Source organism: Carica papaya, chromosome 8 (assembly GCF_054855325.1).
Source record: "Carica papaya isolate Zhongbai chromosome 8, ASM5485532v1, whole genome shotgun sequence".
NCBI classification, from domain to species: Eukaryota; Viridiplantae; Streptophyta; class Magnoliopsida; order Brassicales; family Caricaceae; genus Carica; species Carica papaya.
In genome coordinates, this window is record NC_142316.1 from 21,418,352 (window position 1) to 21,441,588 (window position 23,237).

Genomic DNA, 23,237 nt, shown 5'->3' on the forward strand with positions numbered 1-23,237 from the left:
GTTATGCGCGAATTGAACTATGGTCCGCAGGTTTATTCGCAAATGTGAGTCACGGGGCCGTGGCATTTTACTTGATATTTGAACGAGAACGGGAGGAGCAGTGCGCACGCACAAGGAAACAAATGTCAGGAGGGGGAAGAAAGGAGATGGAGTGTATGTATTTGCAGCGCGAAATTAAACAGGTGCGATCATACCAGCACTAACGCACCGGATCCCATCTGAACTTCGCAGTTAAGTGTGTTTGGGCAAGACTAGTACTCGGATGGGTTACCTCCAGGGAAGTCCTTGTGTCGCACCAATTTTTTTTCAGACGGGTCGTTTGACGTTACGCGCGACTAGAACTATGGTCCGCTGGTTTATACGCAAATGTGAGTCAAGAAGTAGGAGCATTTTAATCGATATTAGATCGAGAAGGAGAAGTGCAGTGTGAACGAACAAGGAAACAAATTATGGGAGGGGGGAGGGAAGGAGAAGGAGTGTATGTATTTTCAGCACGAAATGAAACAGGTGCGATCACACCAGCACAAATGCACTGGATCCCATCAGAAGTCCGCAATTAAGTGTGCTTTGGCTAAAGAAGTACAAGGATGGGTTACCTCATAGGAAGTTCTCGTGTTGCACCCATTTTTTCTTTCAGATGGGTCGTTCGACGTAACACGCGACTGAAACTATGGTCCGCTGGTTTATACACAAATATGAGTCAAGATACAAAGGCATTTTAATTGATATTTGAACGAGAAGGAGAGGTGAAGTGTGAACGCACCAGGAAATAAATAACGGGACAGGGAAGAAAGGATAAGGAGTGTATGTATTTGCAGCGCGAAATGAAACAGGTGGGATCATACCAGCACTAATGTACCGGATCCCATCAGAACTCCGCAGTTAAGTGTGCTTGGGCGAGAGTAGTACTCGGATGTGTGACCTCTTGGGAAGTCCTTGGGATGCATCTATTTTTTTTCGAATGGGTCGTTCGACATTACGCGCGAATGGAATTATGAACCGCTGGTTCATTCGCAAAGGTTAGTCACGGTGCCGGGGCAATTTACTTGATATTAGAACGAGAAGGAGAGATGCAGAGTATACGCACAAGGAAATAAATGACGGGAGGGGGGATGGTGGGAGGAAGAGTGTATGTATGTGCAGCGCAGAATGAAACATGAGCGATCATACCGGCACTAATGCAAAGGATTCTATCAGAACTCCGAAAGTTAAGGGCACTTGGGCGAGAGTAGTACTAGGATGGCTGACCTCCTGCGAAGTCCTTATATTTCACCCATTTTCTTGGGAAGTTCTCGTGTTGTACCCATTTTTTTGTAGATGATTCTTTCGACGTTACGCGCGACTTGAATTTTGGTCCGCAAGTTTATTTGCAAATGTGAGTCACGGCACAGTGGCATTTTACTTGATATTTGAACAAGAACGGGAGGTGCAGTGCGCACGCACATGGAAACAAATGACGAGAGGGGGATGATAGGAGAAGGAGTGTATGTATTTGCAGCGCAAAATTAAACATGTGCGATCATACCAGCACTAATGCACCAGATCCCATCAGAACTGCATTGCTAAGTGTGCTTGGGCGAGAGTAGTGCTCGGATTGGTGACCTCCTGGGAAGTCCTCGTGTCGCACCAATTTTTTTTCAGACTTGTCATTCGACGTTACGCGCGACTGAAACTATGGTCTGCTGGTTTTGACCCAAATGTGAGTCAAGAAGCAGGAACATTTTAATCGATTTTAGAATGAGAAGGAGATGTGCAGTGTGAACGCACAAGGAAACAAATGATGGGAGGGAGGAGGGAAGGAGAAGGAGTGTATGTATTTTCAGCACAAAATGAAACAGGTGCGATCATGCCATCACAAATGCACCGGATCCCATCAGAACTCCGCAGTTAAGTGTGCTTTGGCGAAAGTGGTACAACGATGGGTTATCTCCTGGGAACTTCTCGTGTTGCACCCCTTTTTTTTCAGATGGGTCGTTCGACGTTACGCGCGACTGGAACTATGGTCCGTTGGTTTATACGCAAATGTGAGTCAAGACGCAGGGGCATTTTAATTGATATTAGAACGAGAAGGAGAGGTGAAGTGTGAACGAACCAGGAAACAAATGACGGGAGGGGGAAGAAAGCAAAAGGAGTGTATGAACTTAAAGCGCGAAATGAAACAGGTGCGATCATACCAGCACTAATGTATCGGATCCCATCAGAACTCCGCAGTCAAGTGTGCTTGGGCAAGAGTAGTACTCGGATGGGTGACCTCTTGGGAAGTCCTCCTGTTGCACTCATTTTTTTCGGATGGGTCGTTCGACGTTACGCGCGAATGGAATTATGAACCGCTGGTTCATTCGCAAAGGTGAGTCACGGTGCCGGGGCATTTTACTTGATATTAGAATGAGAATGAGAGATGCAGAGTGCACGCACAAGGAAACAAATGACGGGACGGGGATCGAAGGAGAAAGAGTGTATGTATTTGCAGGGCAGAATGAAACACGAGCGATCATACCAGTACTAATGCAATGGATTCTATCAGAACTCCGCAAGTCAAGGGTGATTGGGCGAGAGTAGTACTAGGATGGGTGACCTCCTGCGAAGTCCTTATATTTCACCCATTTTCTTGGGAAGTTCTCGTGTTGCACCCATTTTTTTGCAGATGATTCTTTCGACCTTACGCGCGACTTGAATTATGGTCCGCAGGTTTATTTGTAAATGTGAGTCACAGCGCCGTTGCATTTTACTTGATACTTGAAGGAGAACGGGAGGTGCAGTGCGCACGCACAAGGAAACAAATGACGGGAGGGGGAAGAAAGGAGAAGGAGTGATTGAATTTACAGCGCGAAATTAAACAGGCGCGATCATACCAGAACTAATGCATCGGATCCCATCAGAACTCCGCAGTTAAGTGTGCTTGGGCGAGAGAAGTACTCGGATGGGTGGCCTCCTAGGAAGTCCTCGTGTCGCATCAATTTTTTTTCAGACGGGTCGTTCGACGTTACGCGCGACTAGAACTACGATCCGCTGGTTTATACACAAATATGAGTCAAGAAGCAGGGGCATTTTAATAGATATTAGAATGAGAAGGAGAGGTGTAGTGTGAATGCACAAGGAAACAAATGATGGGAGGGGGGAGGGAAGGAGAAGGAGTGCATGTATTTTCAGCACGAAATGAAACAGGTGCGTTCACAGAAGCAATAATGCACCGGTTCCCATCAGAACTCCGCAGTTAAGTGTGTTTTGGCGAAACTAGTACAAGGATGGGTTACTTCCTGGGAAGTTCTCGTGTTGCACCCATTTTTTTTTTCAGATGGATCGTTCGATGTTACGCGCGACTGGATCTATGGTCCGCTGATTTATACGCAAATGTGAGTCAAGACGCAGGAGCATTTTATTTGGTATTGGAACGAGAAGGAGAGGTGAAGTGTGAACGCACCAGGAAACAAATGACGGGAGGGGGAAGAAAGGAGAAGGAGTGTATGTATTTGCAGCGCGAAATGAAATAGGTGCGACCATACCAGCACTAATTCACCGGATCCCTTCAGAGCGAGAGTAGTACTCGGATGGGTGACCATCTGGAAAGTCCTTGTGTCGCACAAATTTTTTTTCAGACGGGTCGTTCGATGTTACGCGTGACTGGAACTATGGTCCGCTGGTTTATACGCAAATATGAGTTAAAAAGCAGGGACATTTTAATCGAAATTAGAACGAGAAGGAGAGGTGCAGTGTGAACGAACAAGGAAACAAATGATGGGAGGGGGGAGGGAAGGAGAAGGAGTGTATGTATTTTTAGTATGAAATGAAATGGGCACGATCATACCTGCACAAATGCACTGGATCCCATCAGAACTCCGCAGTTAAGTGTGCTTTGGCGAAAGTAGTACAAGGATGGATTACCTCCTGGGAACTTCTCGTGTTGCACCCATTTTTTCTTTCAGATGGGTCGTTCGACGTTACGCGCGACTAGAACTATGGTCCGCTGGTTTATACGCAAATGTGAGTCAAGACGCAGGGGCAGTTTAATTGATATTAGAACGAGAAGGAGAGGTGAAGTGTGAACGCACCAGGAAACAAATGACGGGAGGGGGAAGAAAGGAGAAGGGATGTATGTATTTGCAACGCGAAAATAAACAGGTGCGATTCGTCCAGCATTAATGCACCGGATCCCACCAGAACTCCGCAGTTAAGTGTGCTTGGGCGAGAGTAGTACTCGGATTGGTGACCTCCTAAGAAGTCCTCTCGTTGAACCCTTTTTTTTTCGAATGGGTTGTTCGACGTTACGCGCGACTGGAACTATGCTCCACTGGTTTATACGCAAATGTGAGTCAAGAAGGAGGGGCATTTTAATCGATATTAGAACGAGAAGGAGATGTTCAGTGTGAACACACAAGGAAACAAATGATGGGAGGGGGGAGGGAAGGAGAAGGAGTGTATCTATTTTTAGCACGAAATGAAATGGTCGTGATCATACCTGCACAAATGCACCGGATCCCATCAGAACTCCGCAATTTAGTGTACTTTGGCGAAAGTAGTACAAGGATGGGTTACCCCCTGGGAAGTTCTCGTGTTGCACCCATTTTTTTTAGATGGGTCATTCGACGTTACACCCGACTGGAACTATGGTCCGCTGGTTTATACGCAAATGTGAGTCAAACCGCAGGGGCATTTTAATTGATATTAGAACGAGAAGGAGAGGTGAAGTGTGAACGCACCAGGAAACAAATTACGAGAAAAGGAAGAAAGGAGAAGGAGGGTATGTATTTGCAGTGCGAAATTAAACAGGTGCGATCATACCAACACTAATGTACCGGATCCCATCAGAACTCCGCAGTTAAGTGTTCTTGGGTGATAGTAGTACTCAGATGGGTGACCTCTTAGGAAGTCCTCGTATCGCACAATTTTTTTTCAGACTTGTCATTCGAAGTTACGCGCGACTGGAATTATGGTCCGCTGGTTTATACGCAAATGTGAGTCAAGAAACAGGGGCATTTTAATCGATATTAGAACGAGAATGAGAGGTGAAGTGTGAACGCATAAGGAAACAAATGATGGGAGGGGAGAGGAAAGGAGAAGGAGTGTATGTATTTTCACCACGAAATGAAACAGGTGCGATTACACCAGCACAAATGCACCGGATCCCATCAGAACTCCATAGTTAAGTGTGCTTTGGCGAAAGTACTTCAACGATGGGTTACCTTCTGGGAAATTCTCGTGTTACACCCTTTTTTTTTTCAAATGGGTCGTTCGACGTTACGCACAACTGAAACTATGGTCTGCTGGTTTATACGCAAATGTTAGTCAAGACGCAGGGGCATTTTAATTGATATTAGAACGAGAAGGAGTGGTGAAGTGTGATCGCACCAGGAAACAAACGGGAGGGGGAAGAAAGGAGAAGGAGTGTATGTATTTGCAGTGCAAAATGCAACATCTGCGATCATACCAGCACTAATGCACCGGATCCCATCAAAACTCCGTAGTTAAGTGTGCTTGGGCGAGAGTAGTACTCGGATCGGTGACCCCCTGGGAAGTCCTCGTGTGCACTCATTTTTTTTCGGATGGGTTATTCGACGTTACTCGCGAATGGAATTATGAACCGCTGGTTCATTCGAAAAGGTGAGTCACGGTGCCGGGGCATTATACTTGATATTAGAACAAGAAGAAGAGATGTATAGTGCACGCACAACGAAACAAATGATGGGAGGTGGTATGGAAGGAGAAAAGTGTATGTATTTGCAGCGCAGAATGAAACATGAGCGATCATACCAGCACTAATCCAACGGATTCTATCAGAACTCCACAGTTTTTGGGTGCTTGGGCGAGAGTAGTACTAGGATGGGTGACCTCCTGCGAAGTCGTTATATTTAACCCATTTTCTTGGGAAGCCCTCGTGTTGCACCCATTTTTTTACAAATGATTCTTTCGACGTTACGCACGACTTGAATTATGGTCCGCAGGTTTATTCCCAAATGTGAGTCACGACACCGTGGCATTTTACTTGATATTAGAACAAGAAAAAGAGGTGCAGTGCGCACGCACAAGGAAACAAATGACGGGAGGGGGAAGAAAGGAGAAGGACTGTATGTATTTGCAGCGCAAAATTAGACATTTGCGATCATACCAGCATTAATACACCAGATCCCATTAGAACTCTGCAGTTAAGTGTGCTTGGGCGAGAGTAATACTTGGATGGGTGACCTCCTGGGAAGTTCTCGTGTTGCACTAATTTCTTTTTTCAGATGGGTCGTTCGACGTTACACGCGACTGGAACTATGGTCCGCTGGTTTATACGCAAATGTGAGTCAAGAAGAAGGAGCATTTTAATCGATATTAGAACGAGAAGGAGAGGTGCAGTGTGAACGCACAAGGAAACAAATTATGGGAGGGGGGAGGGAAGGAGGAGTGTATGTATTTTCAGTACGAAATGAAACAAGTGCGATCATACCAGCACAAATGCACCGGATCCCATCAGAACTCCGCAGTTAAGTGTGCTTTGACGAAAGTTGTACAAGGATGGGTTACCTTTTGGGAGGTTCTCGTGTTGCACCCATTTTTTTTTCAGATGGGTCGTTCGACGTTACGCGTGACTAGAACTATGGTCCGCTGGTTTATACCCAAATCTGAGTCAAGACTCAGGAGCATTTTAATTGATATTAGAACGAGAAGGAGAGGTGAAGTGTGAACGCACCAGGAAATAAACAACGGTAGGGGGAAGAAAGTAGAAGGAGTGTATGTATTTGTAGCGCGAAATTAAAATCGTGCGATCATACCAGCACTATTGCACCGGATCCCATCAAAACTCCGTAGTTAAGTGTGCTCCTGGGAAGTCCTTGGTGCACCCATTTTTTTTCGAATGGGTCGTTCGACATTACGCGCAAATGAAATTATGAATCGCTGGTTCATTTGCAAAGGTGAGTAATGGTGCTGGGGCATTTTACTTGATATTAGAACGAGAAGGAGAGATGCAGAGTGCACACACAACGAAATAAATATCGGGAGGGGGTATAGAAGGAGAAAGAGTGTATGTATTTGCAGCGCAAAATGAAACATGAGTGATCATACCAGCACTAATGCAACGGATTCTATAAGAACTCTGCAGGTAAGGATGCTTGGGCGAGAGTAGTACTAGGATGGGTGACCCCCTGTGAAGTCTTTATATTTCACCCATTTTCTTGGGAAGTCCTCGTGTTGCACCCATTTTTTTGCAGATGATTCTTTCAACGTTACGCGCGACTTGAATTATGGTCCGCAGGTTTATACGCAAATGTGAGTCACGGCGCCATTGCATTTTACTTGATATTTGAACTAGAACGGGAGGTGCAGTTCGCACGCACAAGCAAACAAATGATGGGAGGGGGAAGAAAGGAGAAAGAGTGTATGTATTTGCAGCGTGAAATTAAACAGGTGTGATCATACTAGCACTAATGCATCGGATCCCATCATAACTCCGCAGTTAAGTGTGCTTGGGTGAGACAGGTCGTACGACGTTACGCACGACTGGAGTAATTGTCTGCTGGTTTATACGCAAATGTGAGTCAAGAAGCAGGGGCATTTTAATCGATATTAGAACGAAAAGGAGAGGTGCAGTGTCAATGCACAAGCAAACAAAAGATGGGAGGGGGGAGGGAAGGAGAAGGAGTGTATGTATTTTCAGTACCAAATGAAACAGGCGCGATCATACCAGCACAAATGCACCGGATCCTATCAGAACTCTGCAGTTAAGTGTGCTTTGGCGAAAGTAGTACAAGGATGGGTTACCTCCTGGGAAGTTTTGTGATGCACCCTTTTTTTTTTCAGATGGGTCGTTCGACATTACGCACGACTGGAACTATAGTCTGCTGGTTTATACGCAAATGTGAGTCAGGACGCAGGGGCATTTTAATTGATATTAGAACGAGAAGGAGAGGTGAAGTGTGAACGCACTTAGAAACAAATGATGGGAGGGGGAAGAAAGGAGAAGGAGTGTATGTATTTGCCCCTAAATGAAACAGGTGCGATCATACGAGCACTAATGCACCGGTTCCCATTAAAACTCCGTAGTTAAATGTGCTTGGGCGAGAGTAGTACTCGGATGGGTGACCTCCTGGGAAGTCCTCGTGTTGCACCCATTTTTTTTCAGATGGGACGTTCGACGTCACGCGCGAATGGAATTATGATCCGCTGGTTCATTCGCAAAGGTGAGTCACGGTACCGGGGCATTTTTACTCGATATTAGAACGAGAAGGAGAGATGCGGAGTGCACGCACAAGAAAACAAATGACAGTAGGGGGATGGAGGGAGAAAGAGTGTATGTATTTGCAGCGCAGAATGAAACATGAGCGATCATACCATAAGTAATGCAACGGATTCTTTCAGAACTCCGCAAGTTAAGGGTGCTTGGGCGAGAATAGTACTAGGATGGGTGACCCCTGCGAAGTCTTTATATTTCACCCATTTTCTTGGGAAGTCCTCGTGTTGCACCCATTTTTTTGTAGATGATTCATTCGACGTTACGCGCGACTTGAATTATGATCCGCATGTTTATTTGCAAATGTGAGTCACGGTGTCGTGGCATTTTACTTGATATTTGAACGAGACAGGAGGTGCAGTGCGCACGCACAAGCAAACAAATGATGGGAAGGGGAAGAAAGGAGAAAAAGTATATGTATTTGCAGGGCGAAATTAAACAGGTGCGATCATACCAACACTAATGCACCGGTTCCCATCAGAACTCCGCAGTTAAGTTTACTTGGGCGAGAGTTGTACTCGGATGGGTGACCTCATAGGAAGTCCTTGTGTCGGATCGTTCGACATTACGCGCGACTGGAGCTATAGTCCGCTGGTTTATACGCAAATGTGAGTCAAGACACAGGGGCATTTTAATTGATATTAGAACGAGAAGGAGAGGTGGAGGGTGAACGCACCAGGAAACAAATGACGGGAGGGGGTAGGGAAGGAGAAGGAGTATATGTATTTTCAGCACCAAATGAAACAGGTGCGATCATACCAGCACTAATGCACCGTATCCCATCAGAACTCCACAGTTAAGTGTGCTTGGGCGAGAGTTGTACTCGGATGGGTCACCTCCTGGGCAGTCCTCGTGTTGTACCCTTTTTTTTTCGGATGGGTCGTTCGACGTTGCGCGTGAATGGAATTATGATCCGCTGGTTCATTTGCAAAGGTGAGTCACGGTGCCGGGGCAATTTACTTGATATTAGAACGAGAAGGAGAGATGTCTGCACAAGGAAACAAATGACGGGAGGGGGGATGGAAGGAGAAAGAGTGTATGTATTTGCAGCGCAGAATGAAACATGAGCGATCATACTAGCACTAATGCAACGGATTCTATCATAACTCCGCAAGTTAAGGGTGCTTGGGCGAGAGTAGTACTAGGATGGGTGACCTCCTGCGAAGTCCTAATATTTCACCAATTTTCTTTGGAAGTCCTCGTGTTGCACCCATTTCTTTGCAGATGATTCTTTCGACCTTATGCGCAACTTGAATTATGGTCCGCAGGTTTATTGGCAATTGTGAGTCACGGCGCCGTGGAATTTAACTAGAAATTTGAACGAGAACGGGAGGCGCAGTGCGCATGCACGAGGAAATAAATGACGGAAGGGGGAAGAAAGGAGAAGGAATGAATGTATTTTTAGCGCGATATTAATCAGGTGCGATCATACCAGCACTAATGCACCGAATCCCATTAGAACTCCGCAGTTAAGTGTGTTTGGGCGAGAGTGGTACTCGGATGGGTGACCTTCTGGGAAGTCCTCGTTTTGCACCCTTTTTTTTTTGACGTTACGCGCGAATGGAATTATGAACCACTGGTTCATTTACAAAGGTGAGTCACGGTGCCAGGGTATTTTACTTGATATTAGAACGAGAAAGAGAGATGCAGAGTGCACGCATAAGGAAACAAATGACGGGAGGGGGGATGGAAGGAGAAGGAGTGTATGTATTTTCAGCACCAAATGAAACAGGTGCGATAATACCAGCACAAATGCACCGGATTCTATCAGAACTCCGAAAGTTAAGGGTGCTTAGGAGAGAGTAGTACTAGGATGGGTGACCTCCTGCGAAGTCCTTATTTTTCACCCATTTTTTTGGGAAGTCCTCGTGTTGCACCCATTTTTTTGCAGATGATTCTTTCGACGTTACGCGCGACTTGAATTATGGTCCACAGGTTTATTCGCAATTTTGAGTCACAGCGCCGTGACATTTTATTTGATATTTGAACGAGAACAGGAGGTACAGTGCGCATGCACAAGGAAACAAATGATGGGAGTGGGAAGAAAGGAGAAGGAGTGTATGTATTTGCGGCGCGAAATTAAAAAGGTGCGATCATACCAGCACTAATGCACCAGATCCCATCAGAACTCCGAAGTTAAGTGTGCTTGGGCGAGAGTCGTACTCGGATGGGTTTACTCTTGGGAAGTCCTCGTGTCGTATCAATTTTTTTTCAGACGGGTCGTTCGACGTTACGCACGACTTGAACTATGGTCCGCTTGTTTATACGCAAAGGTGAGTCAAGAAGCAGGGGCATTTTAATCGATATTAGAACGAGAAGGAGAGGTGCAGTGTGAACGCACAAGGAAACAAATGATGGGTGGTGGGAGGGAAGGAGAAGAAGTGTATGTATTTTCAGCACGAAATGAAACAAGCGAGATCGTATCAGCACAAATTCACCGGATCCCATCAGAACTCCGTAGTTAAGTGTGCTTTGGAGAAAGTAGTACAGGGATGGTTTACCTCTTGGGAAGTTCTCTTGTTGCACCCATTTTTTTTCAGATTGGTCGTTCGACGTTACGCGCGACTGGAACTATGGTCAGCTGGTTTATACGCAAATGTGAGTCAAGACGCAGGGGCATTTTAATTGATATTAGAACGAGAAGGAGAGGTGAAGTGTATGTATTTACAGCGCAAAATGAAACAGGTGCGATCATACCAGCACTAATGCACCGTATCCCATCAGAGCTCCGCAGTTAAGTGAGCTTGGGCGAGAGTAGTACTCGGATGAGTGACCTCGTGGGAAGTCCTCGTGTTGCACCTATTTATTTTTTGATGGATTGTTCGACGTTACGCGCGAATGAAATTATGAACCGCTAGTTCATTCGTAGAGGTGAGTCACGGTGCCGAGAAATTTTACTTGATATTCGAACGAGAAGGAGAGATGCAGAGTGCACGCACAAGGAAACAAATGACAGAAGGGGGGATGGAGGGAGAAAGAGTGTATGTATTTGCAGCGCAGAATGAAACATGAGCGATCATACCAGCACTAATGCAACGGATTGGATCAGAACTCTGCAAGTTAAGGGTGCTCTGGCGAAAGTAGTACTAGGATGGGTGACCTCCTACGAAGCCCTTATATTTCACCCATTTTTTTACAGATGATTCTTTCGACGTTACGCGCGACTTGAATTATGGTCCGCTGGTTTATTCGCAAATATGAGTCACGGCACCGTGACATTTTACTTGATATTAGAACGAGAACGGGAGGTGCAGTGCGAACGCACAAGGAAACAAATGACGGGAGGGTGACGAAAAGAGAAGGAGTTTATGTATTTGCAGCGCGAAATTAAACAGGTGATATCATACCAGCACTAAAGCACCGGATTCCATCATAACTCCGCAGTTAAGTGTGCTCGGGCGAGAGTAGTACTCGGATGGGTGACCTCTTGGGAAGCCCTCGTGTTGCACCGATTTTTTTTCGGATGGGTCGTTCGACGTTACGCGTGAATGGAATTATGAACCGCTGGTTCATTCGCAAAGGTGAGTGACGGTACCGGGGCATTTTGCTTGATATTAGAACGAATAGGAGAGGTGAAGTGTGAACGCACTAAGAAACAAATGACGGGAGGGGGAAGAAAGGAGAAGGAGTGTATGTATTTACAGCGCGAAATGAAACAGGTGCGATCATACTAGCACTAATGCACTAGATCCCATCAGAACTCCGCAGTTAAGGGTGCATGGGCGAGAGTAGTACTAGAATGGGTGACCTCCTGCGAAGTACTTATATTTCACCCATTTTCTTGGGTAGTTCTCGTGTTGCACCAATTTTTTTTTTTAAGATGGGTCGTTCGATGTTAGGCGCGACAGGAACTATGGTCCGCTTGTTTATACGCAAATGTGAGTTAAGACTCAAGGGCATTTTAATTGATATTAGAACGAGAAGGAGAGGTGAAGTGTGAACGCATCAGGAAACAAATGATGGGAGGGGGAAGAAAGGAGAAGGAGTGTATGTATTTGCAGCGCAAAATGAAACAGGTGCGATCATACTAGTACAAATGCAACGGATCCCATCAGAACTCCGCAGTTAAGTGTGTTTGGGCGAGAGTAGTACTCGGATGGGTGACCTCCTGGGAAGTCCTCGTGTTGCACCCATTTTTTTTTGGATGGGTCGTTTGACGTTACACGCGAATGGAATTATGAACCGCTGGTTCATTCGCAAAGGTGAGTCACGGTGCCGGGGCATTTTACTTAATATTAAAACGAGAATGAGAGATGCAGAGTGCACGCACAAGGAAACAAATGACGGGAGGGGGGATGGAAGGAGAAGGAGTGTATGTATTTTCAGCACCAAATAAAACAGGTGCGATAATACCAGCACAAATGAGCTGGATTCTGTCAGAACTCCGCAAGTTAAGGGTGCTTGGGTGAGAGTTGTACTAGGATGGGTGACCTCCTGCGAAGTCCTTATATTTCACCCATTTTCTTGGGAAGTCCTCCTGTTGCACCCATTTTTTTTCAGATGATTCTTTCGACGTTACGCGCGACATGAATTATGGTCCGCAGGTTTATTCGCAAATGAAAGTCACGGCGCCGTGGTATTTAACTTGATATTAGAACGAGAACAGGAGGTGCAGTGCGCACGCACAAGAAAACAAATGACGGGAGGGGGAAGAAAGAAGGAGTTTATGTATTTACAGCGCGAAATGAAACAGGTGCGATCATACTAGCACTAATGCACCGGATCCCATCAGAACTTCGCAGTTAAGTGTACTTGGACGAGAGTAGTACTCGGATGGGTGACCTCCTGGGAAGTCCTCGTGTTGCAACCATTTTTTTTCTGATGGGTCGTTCGACGTTTCGCGCGAATGGAATTATGAACTAGTAGTTCATTCACAAAAGTGAGTCACGGTGCCGGAGCATTTTATTTGATATTAGAACGAGAAGGAGTGATGCAGAGTGCACACACAAAGAAACATATGACGGGAGGGGGGATGGAAGGAGAAAGAGTGTATGTATTTACAGTGTAGAATGAAACAAGAGCGATCATACCAGAACTAATGCAACGGATTCTATCAGAACTCCGCAAGTAAAGGGTGCTTGGGCGAGAGTAGTACTAGGATGGGTGACATCCTACGAAGTCCTTAGAGTTCACCCATTTTCTTGGGAAGTCCTCGTGTTGCACCTATTTTTTTGCAGATGATTCTTTCGACGTTACGCACGAATTGAATTATAGTCTGCAGGTTTATTCGCAAATGTGAGTCAAGACAGAGGGGCATTTTAAATGATATTAGAACGAGAAGGAGAGGTGAAGTGTGAACGCACCAGGAAACAAATGACGAGAGGGGGAAGAAAGGAGAAGGAGTGTATGTATTTGAAGCGCGAAATAAAACAGGTGCGATCATACCAGCACTAATGCATCGGATCTGAACTCCGCAGTAAAGTGTGCTTGGGCGAGAGTAGTACTCGGATGGGTGACCTCCTGGGAAGTCCTCATCTTGCACCCTTTTTTTTCGGATGGGTCGTTTGACGTTATGCGTGAATGGAATTATGAACCACTGGTTCATTTGCAAAGGTGAGTCACGGTGCTGGGGCATTTTACTTGATATTAGAACGAGAATGAGAGATGCAGAGTGCATGCACAAGGAAACAAATGACGGGAGGGGGGATGGAAGGAGAAAGAGTGTATGTATTTGCAGCACAGAATGAAACATGAGGGATCATGCCAGCACTAATGCAACTGATTCTATCAGAACTCCGCAGTTAAGGGTGCTTGGGCGAGAGTAGTACCAGGATGGGTGACCTCCTACCAAGTCCTTATATTTAACCCATTTTCTTGGAAAGTCCTCATGTTGCACCCATTTTTTTATAGATGATTCTTTCGACATTACGCGCGACTTGAATTATGGTCAGCAGGTTTATTCGCAAATGTGAGTCAAGGCACCGTGAAATTTTACTCGATATTAGAACGAGAACGGGAGGTGCAATGCGCACGCACAAGGAAACAAATGATGAGAGGGGGAAGAAAGGAGAAGGAGTGTACGTATTTTCAGCACAAAATTAAACAGGTGCGATCATACCAGCACAAATGCACCGGATCCCATCAGAACTCCGCAGTTAAGGGTGCTTTGGCGAAAGAAGTACAAGGATGGGTTACCTCCTGGGAAGTTCTCATGTTGCACCTATTTTTTTTTTAGATGGGCCGTTCGACATTACGCGCGACTGGAACTATGGTCCGCTGGTTTATACGCAAATGTGAGTCAAGACGCAGGGGCATTTTAACTGACATTAGAACGAGAAGGAGAGGTGAAGTGTGAACGCACCAGGAAAAAAATGACAGGGAGGGGGGAAGAAAGGAAAAGGAGTGTATGTATTTGTAGCGCGAAATGAAACAGGTGCGATCATACAGCACTAATGCACCGGATCTGAACTCTGCAGTTAAGTGTGCTTGGGCGAGAGTAGTACTCGGATGGGTAACCTCCTGGAAAGTCCTCGTGTTGCAACCATTTTTTTCAGATGGGTCGTTTGACGTTACCCGCGAATGGAATTATGAACCGCTGGTTCATTCGCAAAGGTGAGTCACGGTGCCGGGACATTTTACTTGATATTTGAACGAGAAGGAGAGATGCAGAGGGCATGCACAAGGAAACAAATGACGGTAGGGGGGATGGAAGGAGAAAGAGTGTATGTATTTTCAGCGCAGAATGAAACATGAGCGATCATACCAGCACTAATGCAACAGATTCTATCAGAACTCCGCGGTTAAGGGTGCTTGGGCGAGAGTAGTACTAGGATGGGTGACCTCCTGCGAAGTCCTTATATTTCACCCATTTTCTTGGGAAGTACTCGTGTTGCACCCATTTTTTAGCAGATGATTCTTTCGATGTTACGCGCGACTTGAATTATAGTCCGCAGGTTTATTCACAAATGCGAGTCACGGTGCCGTGGCATTTTACTTGATATTAGAACGAGAACGGGAGGTGCAATGCGCACGCACAAGGAAACAAATGATGGGAGGGGCAAAAAGGAGAAGGATTTTATGTATTTGCCGCGCGAAATTAAATAGGTGCGATCATACCAGCACTCATACTCCGGATCCCATAAGAACTCCGCAGTTAAGTGTGCTTTGGCGAAAGTAGTACAAGGATGGATTACCTCCTGGGAAGTTCTCGTGTCGTACCCATTTTTTTTTCAGATGGGTCGTTCGACGTTACGCGCGACTGGAATTATGGTATGTTGGTTTATACGCAAATGTGAGTCAAGACGCAGGGGCATTTTAATTGATATTAGAACAAGAATGAGAGGTGAAGTGTGAACGCACCAGGAAAGAAATGATGACAGGGGGAAGAAAGGAGAAGCAGTGTATGTATTTGTAGCGCGAAATTAAACAAGTGCGATCATACCAGCACTAATGCACCGAATCCCATCAGAACTCCGCAGTTAAGTGTGCTTGGGCGAGAGTAGTACTCAGATGGGTGACCTCCTTGGAAGTCTTCGTGTTGCACCCATTTTTTTTTGGATGGGTCGTTCGACATTATGTGCGAATGGAATTATGAACTGCTGGTTCATTCGCAAAGGTAAGTCACGGTGCCGGGACATTTTACTTGATATTAGAACGAGAAGGAGAGATGCAGAGTGCACGCACAAGGAAACAAATGACGCGAGGGGGGATGGAAGGAGAAAGAGTGTATGTATTTGCAGCGCAGAATGAAGCATGAGCGATCATACCAGCACTAATGCAACGGTTTCAATCAGAACTCCGCAAGTTAAGGTTGCTTGGGCAAGAGTGGTACTAGGATGGGTGACCTCTTGCGAAGTCCTTATATTTCACCTATTTTCTTGGGAAGTCCTCGTGTTGCACCCATTTTTTTGCATAGGATTATTTCGACATTACGCGCGACTTGAATTATGGTCTGCACGTTTATTCGCAAATGTGAGTCACGGCGCCGTGGCATTTTACTTGATATTTTAACGAGAACGGGAGGTGCAGTGCGCACGCACAAGGAAACAAAAGATGGGAGGGGGAAGAAAGGGAAAGGAGTATATGTATTTACAAATTTAAATTAAACAGTTCCGATCATACCAGCCTTAATGCACCGGATCCCATAAGGAACTCCCCAGTTAAGTGTGTTTGGGCGAGAGTAATAGTCGGATGGGTGACCTCCTGGGAAGTCCTCGTGTCGCTCTAGTTTTTTTTTTAGACGGGTCGTTCAACGTTACCCGCGACTGGAGCTATGGTCCGCTTGTTTATACGCAAATGTGAGTCAAGAAGCAGAGGCATTTTAATCGATATCAGAACGAGAAGGAGAGGTGCAGCGTGAACGCACAGGGAAACAAATGATGGGAGGGGGGAGGGAAGGAGAAGGAGTGTATGTATTTTCAGCGCGAAATGAAATAGGTGCGATCATACCAGCAAAAATGCTCCGGATCCCATCAGTACTCCGCAGTTAAGCGTGCTTTGGCGAAAGTAGTACAAGGATGGGTTGCCTCTTGGGAAGTTCTCGCGTTGCACCCATTTTTTTTTTTCAGATGGGCCATTCGACGTTACGCGCGACTGAAACTATGGTCCACTAGTTTATACGCAAATGTGAGTCAAGACGCAGGGGCATTTTAATTGATATTAGAACGAGAATGAGAAGTGAAGTGTGAACGCAACAGGAAACAAATGACGAAAGGAGGAAGAAAGGAGAAGGAGTGTATGTATTTGCAGCGCGAAATTAAATAGGTGCCATCATACCAGCACTAATGCACCGGATCCCAACAGAACTCTATAGTTAAGTGTGCTTGGGCGACAGTAGTACTCGGATGGGTGACCTCCTGGGAAGTCCGTGTGTTGCACCCATTTTTTTCGGATGGGTTGTTCGACGTTACGTGCTAATGGAATTATGAACCGCTGGTTCATTCGCAAAGGTGAGTCACGGTGCCGAGGCATTTTACTTGATATTAGAACGAGAAAGAGATATGCAGAGTGCAAGCACAAAGAAACAAATGACGGGAGGGGGGATGGAAGGAGAAAGAGTGTATGTATTTGCAGCGCAGAATGAAACATGAGCGATCATACCAGAACTAATGCAACGGATTCTATCAGAACTCCGCAAGTTATGGGTGTTTGGGCGAGAGTAGTACTAGGATGGGTGAGCTCTTTTGACGTTACACGCGACTTGAATTATGGTCCGCAGGTTTATTTGCAAATGTGAGTCACGGTGCCGTGGCATTTTACTTGATATTAGAACGAGAACGGGAGATGCAGTGCGCACGCACTGGGAAACAAATGACGGGTGGGGGAAGAAAGGGGAAGGATTTTATGTATTTGCCGCGCGAAATTATATAGGTGCGATCATACCAGCACTAATGCACCGGATCCCATCAGAATGCCGTAGTTAAGTGTGCTTGGACGAGAGTAGTACTCGGATGGGTGACCTCCTGGGAAGTCCTCGCGTCACACTAATTTTTTTTCAGACGGGTCGTTCGACATTGCGCGCGACTGGTACTAGGGTCCGCTGGTTTATACGCAAATGTGAGTCAAGAAGCTGGGGCATTTTAATCGATATTAGAACGAGAAGGAGAGGTGCAGTGTGAACGCACATGGAAACAAATGATGGGAGGGGGAGGGAAGGAGAAGGAGTGTATGTATGTTCAGCACGAAGAGAAACAGGTGCAATAATACCAGCACTAATGCAACGGATTCTATCAGAACTCTGCAGGTAAGGTTGCTTGGGCGAGAGTAGTACAAGGATGGGTTACCTCCTGCGAAGTCCTTATATTTCACCCATTTTCTTGGGAAGTCCTCGTGTTGCACTCATTTTTTTACAGATGATTCTTTCGACGTTACGCGCGACTTGAATTATGCTCCGCAGGTTTATTCTTCAAATGTGAGTCACGGCGCAGTGGAATTTTACTTGATATTTGAACGAGAACGGGAGGTGCAGTGCGCACGCATAAGGAAACAAATGACGAGAAGGGGAAAAAAGGAGGAGTGTATGTATTTGCAGCTCAAAATTTGACAGGTGCGATCATACCAGCACTAATGCACCGGATCCCATCAGATATCCGGAGTTAAGTGTGCTTTGTCGAAAGTAGTACAATGATGGGTTACCTCCTGGAAAGTTCTCGTGTTGCACCTTTTTTTTTTCAGATGGGTCGTTCGATGTTACGCGCGACTGGAACTATGGTCCGCTGGTTTATACGCAAATGTTAGTCAAGACGCAGGGGCATTTTAATTGATATTAGAACGAGAAGGAGAGGTCAAGTGTTAACGCACTAGGAAACAAATGAAGGGAGGGGGAAAAATGAGAAGGAGTGTATGTATTTGCAGCGCAGAATGAAACATGAGCGATCATACCAGCACAAATGCAACGGATTCTCTCAGAACTCCGCAAGTTAAGGGTGCTTGGGCGAGAGTAGTACTAGGATGGGTGACCTCCTGCGAAGTCTTTATATTTCACCCATTTTCTTGGGAAGTCCTAGTGTTGCACCCATTTTTTGGCAGATGATTCTTTCGATGTTACGTGCGACATTTTACTTGATATTAGAACGAGAAGGAGAGATGCAGAGTGCATGCATAAGGAAACAAAAGACGGGAGGGGGGAGGGAAGGAGATGGAGTGTATGTATTTTCAGCGCGAAATGAAACAGGTGCGATCATACCAGCACAAATGCACCGGATCCCATCAGTCCTCCGCAGTTATGTGTGCTTTGGCGACAGTAGTACAAGGATGGGTTACCTCCTGGGAAGTTCTCGTGTTGCACCCTTTTTTTTTTTCAGATGGGCTATTCGACGTTAAATGCGACTGGAACTATGGTCCGCTGGTTTATACGCAAATGTGAGTCAAGACGCAGGGGCATTTTCATTAATATTAGAACGAGAAGGAGAGGTGAAGTGTGAACGCGCTAGGAAACAAATGACGGGAGAGGGAAGATAGGAGAAGGAGTGTATGTATTTGCAGCGCGAAATTAAACAGGTGCCATCATACCAGCACTAATGCACCGGATCCCATCAGAACTCCACACTTAAGTTTTCTTTGGCGAGAGTAGTCCTCGTATGGGTGACCTCCTAGGAAGTCCTCGTGTTGCACCCATTTTTTTTTTGGATGGGTCGTTTGACGTTACGTGCCAATGGAATTATGAACCGTTGGTTCATTCGCAAAGGTGAGTCACAGTGCCGGAGCATTTTACTTGATATTAGAACGAGAATGAGAGATGCAGAGTGCAGGCACAAGGAAACAAATGACGGGAGGGGGGATGGAAGGAGAAAGAGTGTATGTATTTGCAGCGCAGAATGAAACATGAGCGATCATACCAAAACAAATGCAACGGATTCTATCAGAACTCCGCAAGTTAAATGTGTTTGGGCGAGAGTAGTACTAGGATGGGTGAGCTCCTGCGAAGTCCTTATATTTCACCCGTTTTCTTTGGAAGTCCTCGTGTTGCACCAATTTTTTTGCAGATGATTCTTTCGACGTTACGCGCGACCTGAATTATGGTCCGCAGGTTTATTCGCAAATGTGAGTCACGGTGCCGTGGCATTTTACTTGATATTAGAACGAGAACGGGAGGTGCAGTGCGCATGCACAAGGAAACAAATGACGGGAGGGGGAAGAAAGGGGAAGGAGCGTATGTATTTGCCGCGCGAAATTAAATAGGTGCGATCATACCAGCACTAATGCACCGGTTCCCATTAAAACTCCGTAGTTAAGTGTGCTTGGGGTAGAGTAGTACTAAGATGGGTGACCTCCTTTGAAGTCCTTGCGTCGCACTAATTTTTTTTCACATAGGGTCGTTCGACGTTAGGTGCGACTAAAATTAAGGTCCGCTGGTTTATATGCAAATGTGAGTCAAGAAGCTGGGGTATTTTAATCGATATTAGAACGAGAAAAAGAGATGCAGTGTGAACGCACAAGGAAACAAATGATGGGAGGGGGAGGGAAGGAGAAGGAGTGTATTATTTTCAGCACGAAAAGAAACAGGTGCTATCATACCAGCACTAATGCAACGAATTCTATAAGAACTCCGCAGGTAAGGGTGCTTGGGCGAGAGTAGTACTAGGATGAGTGATTTCCTGTGAAGTCCTTATATTTCACCCATTTTCTTGGGAAGTCCTCGTGTTGCACCAATTTTTTTGCAGATGATTCTTTCGACATTACGCGCGACTTGAATTTTGGTCCGCAAGTTTATTCCAAAATGTGAGTCACGGCGCCGCGACATTTTACTTGATATTAGAACGATAACGAGAGGTGTAGTGCGCACGCACAAGAAAACAAATGACAGGAGGGGGAAGAAAGGAGAAGGAGTGTATGTATTTGTGGCGTGCAATTACATAGTTTCGATCATACCAGCACTAATGCACCGGATCCCATCAGAACTCCGCAGTTAAGTGTGTTTGGGTGAGAGTAATAGTCGGATGGGTGACCTCGTGGGAAGTCCTCGTGTCGCACTAATTTTTTTTCAGACGGGTCGTTCGACATTACGCGCGACTGGAACTATGGTCTGCTAGTTTATACGCAAATGTGAGTCAAGGAGCAGGGGCATTTTAATCGATATTAGAACGAGAAGGAGAGGTGCAGTGTGAACGCACATGGAAACAAATGATGGGAGGGGAGAGGAAATGAGGAGTGTATGTATTTTCAGCACGAAATGAAACAGGTGCGATCACACCAGCACAAATGCACCGGATCCCATCATATATCCGTAGTTAATTGTGCTTTATCGAAAGCAGTACAAGGATGGGTTACCTCCTGGGAAGTTCTTGTATTGCACCCATTTTTTTCTTCAGATGGGTCATTCGACGTTACGCGCGACTGGAACTATGGTCCGCTGGTTTATACGCAAATGTGAGTCATGACGCAAGGGCATTTTAATTGATATTAGAACGAGATGGTGAGGTGAAATGTGAACGCACCAGGAAACAAATGACGGGAGGGGGAAGAAAGAGTAGGAGTGTATGTATTTGCAGCTGATCCCATAAGAACTCCGCAGTTAAGTGTGCTTGGGCGAGAGTAGTACTAGGATGGGTGACCTCCTGCGAAGTCCTCTTGTGGCACCCATTTTTTTCGGATGGGCCATTCGACGTTACGCGTGAATGGAATTATGAACCGCCGGTTCATTCGCAAAGGTGAGTCACGGTGACGTGGCATTTTACTTGATATTTGAACGAGAACGAGAGGTGCAGTGCGTGCGCACAAGGAAACAAATGACGGGAGGGGGAAGAAAGGAAAATGAGTGTATGTATTTGCAGCACGAAATTAAAAAGGTGCGATCATACCAACACTATTGCACCGGATCCCATCAGAACTCCGCAGTTAAGTGTGCTTGGGCGAGAGTAGTACTCGGATGGGTGACCTCTTAAGGAGTCCTTGTGTTGCACCAATTTTGTTTTCGGATGGGTTGTTCGACGTTACGCGCAAATGGAATTATGAACTGCTGGTTCATTCGCAAAGGTGAGTCACGGTGCCGGGTAATTTTACTTGATATTAGAAAGAGAAGGAGAGATGCAGAGTGCACGCACAAGGAAACAAATGACGGGAGATGGGATGGAAGGAGAAAGAGTGTATGTATTTCCAGCGCAGAATGAAACATGAGCGATCATACCAGTACTAATTCAACGGATTCTATCAGAACTCCGCAGGTAAGGGTGCTTGGGCGAGAGTAGTACTAGGATGGGTTACCCCCTGCGAAGTCATTGTATTTCACCCATTTTCTTGGGAAGTCCTCGTGTTGCACCCATTTTTTTGCAGATGATACTTTCGACGTTACGTGCGACTTGAATTATGGTCCGCAGGTTTATTCCCAAATATGAGTCACGGCGCCGTGGCATTTTACTTGATATTAGAACAAGAACAGGAGGTGCAGTGTGCACGCACAAGGAAACAAATAAAGGGAGGGGGAAGAAAGGAGAAGGAATGTATGTATTTGCACCGCGAAAGTAAACATGTGCGATCATACCAGCACTAATGCACCGAATCCCATCAGAACTCCGCAGTTAAGTGTGCTTGGGCGAGAGTAGTACTCTGATGGGTGACCTCTTGGGATGTCCTTGTGTTGCACCCATTTTTTTTCGGATGGGTTGTTTGATGTTACGCGCGAATGGAATTATGAACCGCTGGTTCATTCGCAAAGCTGTGTCATGGTGCCGGGGCATTTTATTTTATATTAGAACGAGAAGAAGAGATGAAGAGTGCACGCACAACGAATCAAATGACGGGAGGGGGGACGGAAGGAGAAAGAGTGTATGTATTTGCAGCGCAGAATGAAACATGAGCGATCATAGCAGCACTAATGCAACAGATTCTATCAGAACTCCGCAATTAAGGGTGTTTGGGCAAGAGTAGTACTAGGATTGATGACCTCCTACGAAGTCCTTATATTTCACCCATTTTATTGGGAAGTCCTCGTGTTGCACTCATTTTTGCAGATGATTCTTTCGACATTACGTGCGACTTGAATTATGGTCCACAGCTTTATTCGCAAATGTGAGTCACGGCGCCGTGGCATTTTACTTGATATTAGAACGAGAACGGGAGGTGCAGTGCGCACGAACAAGGAAACAATTGACGGGATGGGGAAGAAAGAAGAAGGAGTGTATGTATTTGTAGCGCGAAATTAAACAGGTGCGATCATACCAGCACTAATGCACCGGATCCCATCAGAAATCCGTAGTTAAGTGAGCTTGGGGGAGAGTAGTACTTTGATGGGTGACCTCCTGGGAAGTCCTCGTTTCGCTCCATTTTTTTTTCAGACGAGTCGTTCGATGTTACGCGTGACTGGAACTATTGTCCACTGGTTTATACGCAAATGTGAGTCAAGAAGCAGGGGCATTTTAATCGATATTAGAACGAGAAGGAGAGGTGCAGTGTGAACGCACATGAAAACAAAAGATGGGAGGGGGGAGAGATGGAGAAGGAGTGTATTTAATTTCAGCACGAAATGAAACAGGTGCGATCATACCTGCACAAATGCACTGGATCCCATCAGAACTTCGCAGTTAAGTGTGCTTTGGCGAAAGTAGTACAAGGATGGGTTACCTCCTGGAAAGTTCTCGTGTTGCACCCTTTT

The 23,237-nt window shown here is 45.8% G+C and overlaps 36 pseudogenes; all 36 read left to right on the plus strand.

Annotated features, from left to right (window-relative positions):
- The first annotated feature begins 180 nt into the window (after positions 1-180).
- On the plus strand, positions 181-299 carry LOC148251846 (5S ribosomal RNA; annotated as a pseudogene).
- A 532-nt stretch (positions 300-831) lies between these two features.
- Positions 832-950, plus strand: LOC148251847 (5S ribosomal RNA; annotated as a pseudogene).
- Positions 951-1,836: 886 nt separating this feature from the next.
- On the plus strand, positions 1,837-1,955 carry LOC148251848 (5S ribosomal RNA; annotated as a pseudogene).
- A 205-nt stretch (positions 1,956-2,160) lies between these two features.
- On the plus strand, positions 2,161-2,279 carry LOC148251849 (5S ribosomal RNA; annotated as a pseudogene).
- Positions 2,280-2,838: 559 nt separating this feature from the next.
- Positions 2,839-2,957, plus strand: LOC148251850 (5S ribosomal RNA; annotated as a pseudogene).
- Positions 2,958-3,791: 834 nt separating this feature from the next.
- Positions 3,792-3,910, plus strand: LOC148251851 (5S ribosomal RNA; annotated as a pseudogene).
- A 532-nt stretch (positions 3,911-4,442) lies between these two features.
- On the plus strand, positions 4,443-4,561 carry LOC148251852 (5S ribosomal RNA; annotated as a pseudogene).
- Positions 4,562-4,765: 204 nt separating this feature from the next.
- Positions 4,766-4,884, plus strand: LOC148251853 (5S ribosomal RNA; annotated as a pseudogene).
- Positions 4,885-5,411: 527 nt separating this feature from the next.
- LOC148251854 (5S ribosomal RNA) lies at positions 5,412-5,531 on the plus strand (annotated as a pseudogene).
- A 558-nt stretch (positions 5,532-6,089) lies between these two features.
- Positions 6,090-6,208, plus strand: LOC148251855 (5S ribosomal RNA; annotated as a pseudogene).
- Positions 6,209-6,413: 205 nt separating this feature from the next.
- On the plus strand, positions 6,414-6,532 carry LOC148251856 (5S ribosomal RNA; annotated as a pseudogene).
- A 1,117-nt stretch (positions 6,533-7,649) lies between these two features.
- On the plus strand, positions 7,650-7,767 carry LOC148251857 (5S ribosomal RNA; annotated as a pseudogene).
- Positions 7,768-7,971: 204 nt separating this feature from the next.
- LOC148251858 (5S ribosomal RNA) lies at positions 7,972-8,090 on the plus strand (annotated as a pseudogene).
- Positions 8,091-8,954: 864 nt separating this feature from the next.
- Positions 8,955-9,073, plus strand: LOC148251859 (5S ribosomal RNA; annotated as a pseudogene).
- A 554-nt stretch (positions 9,074-9,627) lies between these two features.
- LOC148251860 (5S ribosomal RNA) lies at positions 9,628-9,746 on the plus strand (annotated as a pseudogene).
- Positions 9,747-10,294: 548 nt separating this feature from the next.
- LOC148251861 (5S ribosomal RNA) lies at positions 10,295-10,413 on the plus strand (annotated as a pseudogene).
- Positions 10,414-10,892: 479 nt separating this feature from the next.
- On the plus strand, positions 10,893-11,011 carry LOC148251862 (5S ribosomal RNA; annotated as a pseudogene).
- A 531-nt stretch (positions 11,012-11,542) lies between these two features.
- Positions 11,543-11,661, plus strand: LOC148251863 (5S ribosomal RNA; annotated as a pseudogene).
- Positions 11,662-11,866: 205 nt separating this feature from the next.
- LOC148251864 (5S ribosomal RNA) lies at positions 11,867-11,985 on the plus strand (annotated as a pseudogene).
- A 238-nt stretch (positions 11,986-12,223) lies between these two features.
- Positions 12,224-12,342, plus strand: LOC148251865 (5S ribosomal RNA; annotated as a pseudogene).
- Positions 12,343-12,900: 558 nt separating this feature from the next.
- On the plus strand, positions 12,901-13,019 carry LOC148251866 (5S ribosomal RNA; annotated as a pseudogene).
- A 561-nt stretch (positions 13,020-13,580) lies between these two features.
- Positions 13,581-13,694, plus strand: LOC148251867 (5S ribosomal RNA; annotated as a pseudogene).
- Positions 13,695-14,253: 559 nt separating this feature from the next.
- On the plus strand, positions 14,254-14,372 carry LOC148251868 (5S ribosomal RNA; annotated as a pseudogene).
- Positions 14,373-15,251: 879 nt separating this feature from the next.
- LOC148251869 (5S ribosomal RNA) lies at positions 15,252-15,370 on the plus strand (annotated as a pseudogene).
- Positions 15,371-15,576: 206 nt separating this feature from the next.
- Positions 15,577-15,695, plus strand: LOC148251870 (5S ribosomal RNA; annotated as a pseudogene).
- Positions 15,696-16,583: 888 nt separating this feature from the next.
- Positions 16,584-16,702, plus strand: LOC148251871 (5S ribosomal RNA; annotated as a pseudogene).
- Positions 16,703-16,910: 208 nt separating this feature from the next.
- On the plus strand, positions 16,911-17,029 carry LOC148251872 (5S ribosomal RNA; annotated as a pseudogene).
- Positions 17,030-17,516: 487 nt separating this feature from the next.
- On the plus strand, positions 17,517-17,635 carry LOC148251873 (5S ribosomal RNA; annotated as a pseudogene).
- Positions 17,636-18,192: 557 nt separating this feature from the next.
- On the plus strand, positions 18,193-18,311 carry LOC148251874 (5S ribosomal RNA; annotated as a pseudogene).
- A 508-nt stretch (positions 18,312-18,819) lies between these two features.
- On the plus strand, positions 18,820-18,938 carry LOC148251875 (5S ribosomal RNA; annotated as a pseudogene).
- Positions 18,939-19,826: 888 nt separating this feature from the next.
- LOC148251876 (5S ribosomal RNA) lies at positions 19,827-19,945 on the plus strand (annotated as a pseudogene).
- A 559-nt stretch (positions 19,946-20,504) lies between these two features.
- On the plus strand, positions 20,505-20,623 carry LOC148251877 (5S ribosomal RNA; annotated as a pseudogene).
- Positions 20,624-21,433: 810 nt separating this feature from the next.
- Positions 21,434-21,552, plus strand: LOC148251878 (5S ribosomal RNA; annotated as a pseudogene).
- Positions 21,553-22,113: 561 nt separating this feature from the next.
- LOC148251879 (5S ribosomal RNA) lies at positions 22,114-22,232 on the plus strand (annotated as a pseudogene).
- A 558-nt stretch (positions 22,233-22,790) lies between these two features.
- LOC148251880 (5S ribosomal RNA) lies at positions 22,791-22,909 on the plus strand (annotated as a pseudogene).
- Positions 22,910-23,115: 206 nt separating this feature from the next.
- LOC148251881 (5S ribosomal RNA) lies at positions 23,116-23,234 on the plus strand (annotated as a pseudogene).
- Positions 23,235-23,237: the final 3 nt, after the last annotated feature.